Raw genomic sequence first — 6941 nt, 5'->3', positions numbered from 1 at the left:
TGTCAACTCCAATCCTCAAAATAAAACTTCAGCGCAACCATCATATATTTTAGTCATTCAACAATTCAAGACTTGGGTACCTGTGCCACTCATAAAACACCCAACACAACCGACTCAAACACCCATTGCACAAACAGTCAATAAACCACCTCGGGCAGCCCTCAATCACTTCCATATGCCACACACATCAACCAAAAACACCAAAACTTAACAAAAATAATTAAAATAATTAAACTAAAAAAAACAAAAGGAGAGAGTAACGAAGCTTACCAGCATTGGACTCTATGACAACAATTGACAAACACAAGGGGGCTCTGCTCTATGGGGAAAAAGCTCTATGAAGATGAGAAAAAAAATAAATTGAGTGTGTGCGCAGTGAACTGAAACAAAGAGAGTGTGCGAAAAACAAGTAAGCCGAAGAAAATAACGTACAAGGGGGTCTGTGTGTGTGCAAAAGCAGGGGATAGAAGTAAAAAATTTAAAAGTGAGGTTAGTGAATGGGAGGGATGATTACCGAAAAGAAAAACTTCAGAGAGGGAACTCGACAATGGCACAAGATTTCGAGACTCACGAAGATGCTGCACCATGCCAAAAACCCAAAGAAAATCATGAAAACGTCTATGAGGCAAAGGGAAACAGGGAACAAGAGAGAGAACGATGGCTCACCTTCGAGTGGCATAGCCCACAACGACAAATCTCTGGGAATACACGGAAGGAAGGGAATCGCAGTGCTCGCACGGGCGATCTGGGTTTTGTGCAAGAGGGAAAGGGAATTTCAGAGTAGCTCAAAAAAATGTGGTGAGAAGAAGAAGAACTTCATGCGTGGAACCGAAATGGATCGTGGAGACGTGGGGTGCACGGGATGGAGAGATTTGCGGAATTGCAGTGCAAAGGAAAATCCCGCAGAGATGAAAAATAGTGCAGTAGAAAGGGGGAAAAAGAACTCACCAAATGACGTCGTTTCAAGCCTCCCTTCAAGTGATCACATGTCTTGGGCCGAGCTTTGTAAAATCGGGCTGGGCTTTGGCCCAGGTGTTACATAGGGTGCTTAATAGGGGCTATCAAGAAAGGGCTTGTATATATTATTTTCTTTAAAAGAACATTTGCAATAAGAGAGAGAAACATTCTTTCATAAAGAGAACTTGGTGTAAGAAGCATGGTCATAGCTACTTGCCTCTATGCTCCTCGATACTTCCAACTTCTATATAGGTCATATTCCAATAAATAGCATAAGTGTGTTAATACTCATACAATATTCTTTAGCCACTCGTTTAAAAGAGATGACACGATATTACAATTTAACGTTCATTCTATGCTTAACATTAACCCAAATGATTACTCCTCATCTCGACTTACAAGAGAAATAACTTAAATATTAAGACATGCTAGCTGTCCATGGAAAGACTATTTTAAAAGCTTATATGAAAAGTAGTTAAAAATTCATAAGTTTCAAGCGAGGCCTCTTTGGTTCAAGCTCACTTTGGATTATGGACATTAGGAAATAAAATCTGGAAATTCTCAACAATGGGCTTTAAAATAGATTTAGGCATCTCATGTAGGCTAAACAAGCGTAGGAAACATGCCCTTTAAATCAACTTGTGGTCCCTTATTATAAAAATGTTAGCTTATCAATATTTTGGACTCTTAGGTTAGGTAGAATTTAACCAAACAAGAGACAACATAAATGAGCTCTTTTTACATCAAGACATGGCATGACATGGGCTTAGGGGGTACTTGGACAGCTTTGCATATCATAATATATCATACATAATTAATCTCTTGTACCTAAACCAACTAGGCTATAACCTATTCACATAAGCAATATTTAAATAGTTTAGCTAACATGTCCCATTAAAATTAGAGTAGCATAAAGTATAGCAAAGTTATCCATTAAGAAACTTTAAAACCTTTAAACATTCAAGCTTATGTTTTACTCACTTAATACCTTTTAAAAGCAATATATAAAATTATAGAACCAAGCAAAACCTTTGAACCAAACCTCTAGCATCTTAAAAATAGATTACCAACCAAACCTCAACACAAGGCACATGATACCAACATATATAATTTAAAATCACTATAATCGTCACCTATGATTAAACCAAGTTTAATAACAACATAGTATTTTTGAAACATAGGAAAACACATAGCAAAACAATTATAATACCATTCGGTTTGGGCAAAAAACAGAGCATACATATTTATTTGCAGTATAGGAATTTAACTACACCAAAACACAAGTTAAAACAACTTAGTTGACCTCCAAAATCACACTAAATTCAAATGAGTCAAATTAGAATTTTTACCTTAGGTTCTTAGCTCCATTCAAGAGGCAAGATAGATGACCAAATAGTGGTATAGCCATGTGGATGAAGAGCCAAAATGATAGAACTGTTTTAACCCCAAAAACGAAACTTATGGGTAAGAAAATAGTGAAACTCGAAACTCACATGTAAATCATACTAGGGAATAAATTAAAAGTCTATTACCTTCAAGATTTGACCCTTTTGAAGATGAAAACAAGCTTTAGTTCTAAGCTTTGAGGCAAAACCGAAAATGGGCATGGAGGGAGTGTTCTCGTACAGTTTGAAGAGGATGAGAGAAAAATATTTTTCTTCTTCCCTTCCTAATGGAGTCACAAAGCTTGAAGAAGATGAGGGGAACTTGGTTTTTTGAATATGAAAAGAGAGGAGAAGAAGAGAGGATCAACTTTAGCTTGGAGAAGAAGATGAAAACTTTTCTTTTTCTTTCTTGGGTGTAGACCGACGGGTAGAAGTAGAATGTCTTAGGATAGTTTTTGTTTTTCTTTTCTTCTTTTTGGGTGCTTCCTACATAAGTTTGAAGGAGGGAAAATGGCATTTTAGTCTTTGTTTCCTCCTTCCAACACAAGGAACCAAATGGATGGTGGAGATCTATTCACCTCAAGGATGCTTTTCACCTATCTATCTAATGGTAGAGAATAATTGGGTCATTTCTTAAATGAATAAAATTAAAGGGTTTAAGGGAAAATATTTCAAAGTTTTAAAAATAATACTCTTGATTTATTTTATAAAAAAAAAATCAGATTTTAAAATAAAACATACTCATCTTAGAATAAAATAATAAAAATCTTTATCTCAAAACATCTAACTTAAAGAATTAATAAAATGACGTAAGGACCTACGTAGTAGGACTCAGGTATTACAGTTGTGTGATTACTTGCTGAGATTTCTCGAAATCTCATTGTGGTAATTACAACTTCTACCATTCCCCAACCGGAATGGTAGAAGTTGTAACAGGTTTGGTAATAAGCCACGATGACCAAGAGGAAGAGAATGGCACCTCCTCCTCTGGAGAGGATTGTGCCTAAAATGGCATGAATCAGCCTGAGTCCTCCATCTGGGAGCATCTTGAGGCCATCGATCGAGAGATAACGAGAATACTATAATTCATCACCGAGTTCAAGCGGTGAAACAATCGAGACAAGGATAAGACTTTAGAAAAGTGCATGAAGCCCGAGTCTTCTTGAAGAATACAAGAGTTTAAATATTTTGGAAAAAAAAAAAAAAAAAAGAAAGAAAGAAGACAACAATGTTTATGGCCATCTTTTGTGGACTCATGTTTCTTTTGTTGGAGTCCCGTGTTTTGGAAACTTTAAAATTATGCTTCATGCTTTTGGGATATTTTGCCTTTAAGGCCTACGTTTATGTTTTGGGACAATGTTTTGGGTTATGATATTAGTTTATGGTGCCATGCGCTTTAATTGCTATCGCGTTGCTTAGTTATCTGACTTTTATTAATTTTTCCGCTACATCGTTATTGCATACTGCTAGTGTACTTAGGTGCATAGCATATTATCTGTCATATACGAGAGGTGTGTAGCCTTGTGTTACATGTCCCAGAGTCTCAATCACCATCCAATCCCAAGCGGGGGCTGGGGGTGCCACAAAATTTGTCATTACAAAGTATTAATTCTGATGTGACAGAATGAGAAGTTGGGGCTAATTTGTTGAAGTCCTCTTTTGCTAGGAAGCAAGGGTGGTTATTGCAATTGGAATCAGTTGAACCAAGGTTGGAAAAAGTCAAGTTGCAAGCTGAAGTAGAGGAAGTGTTGCAGCAATTTGGGTCAGTATTTGATGAACCAGTGGGGTTGCCACCAGTTAGAGCCTTTGATCACCAGATTGTATTAAAGGAAGGCACTGCACCGATTTTAGTGAGGCCTTAGAGATATCCTCACTACCAGAAATCAGAGATAGAAAAGATCGTGCAAGACTTGTTGAAGAATGGAATTATATGACCTAGTCAAAGTCCATTTTCATCTCTTGTTCTGCTTGTTAAAGAAGCTTATGGAACTTGGAGGATGTGTAGGGATTATCGAGCACTCAATCAAGCAACTATCAAAGACAAGTTTCCAATTCCTGTCATTGATGAGCTGTTTGATGAACTTGATGGTGCAAATTTTTTTTCCAAGTTTGATCTCAGATCAGGCTATCATCAAATAAGGGTGAAGGAGGATGACATACCTAAAATAGCATTTAGAACTCATGAGGGCCACTATGAGTTCTTGATAATGCCATTTGGGCTTACCAATGCACCTGCCTCTTTTCAGGGTTTGATGAACCATGTCTTCAAGCCTTATCTTCGAAAATTTGTGTTAGTATTTTTCGATGATATCTTGGTTTATAACCGAGATTTGGTGGCACACCTTGCACATTTGAAAACAATCTTATCTGTTTACAGCAGCAATCCTTATTTGCAAAAAGATCAAAATGCAAGTTTGTAGTTACTGAAGTTAATTATCTTGGGCATATTATTTCTGGAAGTGGAGTAATGGCAGACCCAACCAAAATTTCTTTCATGCTAGATTGGCCTATACCAAAAACAGTAAAGGCACTAAGAGGGTTTTTAGGACTTACTAGTTACTACAAAAAGTTCATTAAGAGTTATGGGTCCATTGTTGCCCCATTAACAATGTTATTGAAGAAGAATTCATTTGTTTGGTCTGTAGAAGCTGAAGAAGCCTTTAATCATTTGAAGCTATTGTTCCTGTCTTAAGGTTGCCAGATTTTTCTAATGAATTTACAATTGAGTGTGATGCCTTTGGGGTAGGGCTGGGAGCTATGTTAATGCAGGATAGCCAGCCAATAGCCTTTTTTTAGCAAGGCATTGTCCTTGTCAACTTATGAAAAAGAATTCTTAGCACTAGTGTGTGTAGTGGGCAAGTAGAGGCCATATTTATTGGGTTAGACATTCAAGATTAAAATTGACCAACAAGCACTGAAACATTTATTGGAGCAAAGGGTGGTTATTGAGCCTCAACATAAGTGGATCTCAAAGCTCATGAGGCATGATTTTAATGTCGAGTACCAGAGAGGTAGAGACAAAAAAGTTGTTGATGCACTTTCAAGGAAAGAGGGAGGAAGAGTCAGCTATCGGCCCTTATTTCATTTCCCACCCCTGTGTGGTTAGAAGAGCTTAAGCAAAGTTATGCATTTTCTGTTGATGTTTCTAATCTTTTGGTTGCCTTACAGCAAGGGAAGCAGGTCTCTAAGGAATTTTCTCTTCAGCAAGGACTCATTTTCAGAAAATGGAAGTTGCTGCTAGTTCCTTCATCATCCTTTCATCAAAAGGTGTTGCAACATATTCATCAGTCCTGAAGAATGCCATCTTGGGTATCACAAAACTTTACAAAAGGCTAAAATGGACTTTTACTGGGAAGGGATGAGAAGGACATCAGGAAGTTGGTGAGGGAATGCCAAATTTTCCAAATTAATAAGCATGAAACAATGCTGCCAGCAGGGTTACTCCAACCCTTACCTATTCCCCAAAGTCCCTGGCTTGACATTGCTATGGATTTTATTGAGGGCCTTCCAAGCTCAGGTGGTATGTCAGTAATTCTAGCTGTCGTGGACAGATTAACTAAATTTGGCCATTTCTTTCCAATGGCTCATCCTTATACAGACAGTAGAGTGGCGGAGGTTTTCTTTAATGGTGTATTCAGATTCCATGGTTTACCTAAAACAATCGTGTCTGATAGGGATGTGGTTTTTACTAGTTTATTATGGAGAGAGTTGTTCAGATGCAAGGGACTACTTTGGCTTATAGCTCGGCTTACTATCCTCAATCTGATGGTCAAGATGGTCAAGATGAGGCATTAAATAAGTGTGTGGAATGATACTTTAGATCTTATGTGGGATCTAAGCCAAAGAGTTGGTGCACGTGGCTGCCTATGGCAGAATGGTGTTATAACACCATTGTGCATTCATCTACTGGTTTCACCATTTCAGGCTTTATATGGGTTCCCTCCTCCCAAATTGTTGACATATATTCCAAGCACTACTACTAATGCAACAGTGGATCAACAATTGAAGTCTAGAGATGAGATATTGTCACTTTTAAAGGAGAATTTGAAAAAGGCTCAGGAAAGAATGAAATTGTTTGCTAATAAAAGAAGATCTGAGAGGGTTTTTGAAGTGGGTGATTGGGTTTTTCTTAAGTTGCAGCCTTACAGACAAAAATCTGTAGCCATGAGACACAATATGAAGTTGGGTCCTAGGTATTATGGCCCATTTCAGATCCTTGAGATAATAGGTGTGGTAGCTTATAAGTTGAATCTACCTTCCTCCTCAAAAATCGATCATGTTTTCCATGTCTCATGTTTAAAGAAAAAACTCGGTGATCAAAATTTTCTATTATCTACTTTGCTTCCAATTGACAAAGAGGGCATTGTGCAACCTAAACAATCTTGAAAAGAGGGTGAGGAAAGTAGCGAACCATGCCTCTGCTGAAGTGTTAGTTAAATGGGTAGGGGCTGCCATTGAAGATAGTTCATGGGAATTGCTTTAGAACAAGAGACTCACAAAGGTTAGCTCATCAGATATTTGATGCTTGATCCTAGTAGTAGAGAGTTAGTAAAAAATGTCTATATTCTCATCTTATTTTTATTCTACTATATAAGACAT

The sequence above is a fragment of the Juglans microcarpa x Juglans regia genome, chromosome 6D (genome assembly GCF_004785595.1).
Source record: "Juglans microcarpa x Juglans regia isolate MS1-56 chromosome 6D, Jm3101_v1.0, whole genome shotgun sequence".
Taxonomy (NCBI): Eukaryota; Viridiplantae; Streptophyta; class Magnoliopsida; order Fagales; family Juglandaceae; genus Juglans; species Juglans microcarpa x Juglans regia.
This window is presented reverse-complemented; position numbering follows the sequence as displayed.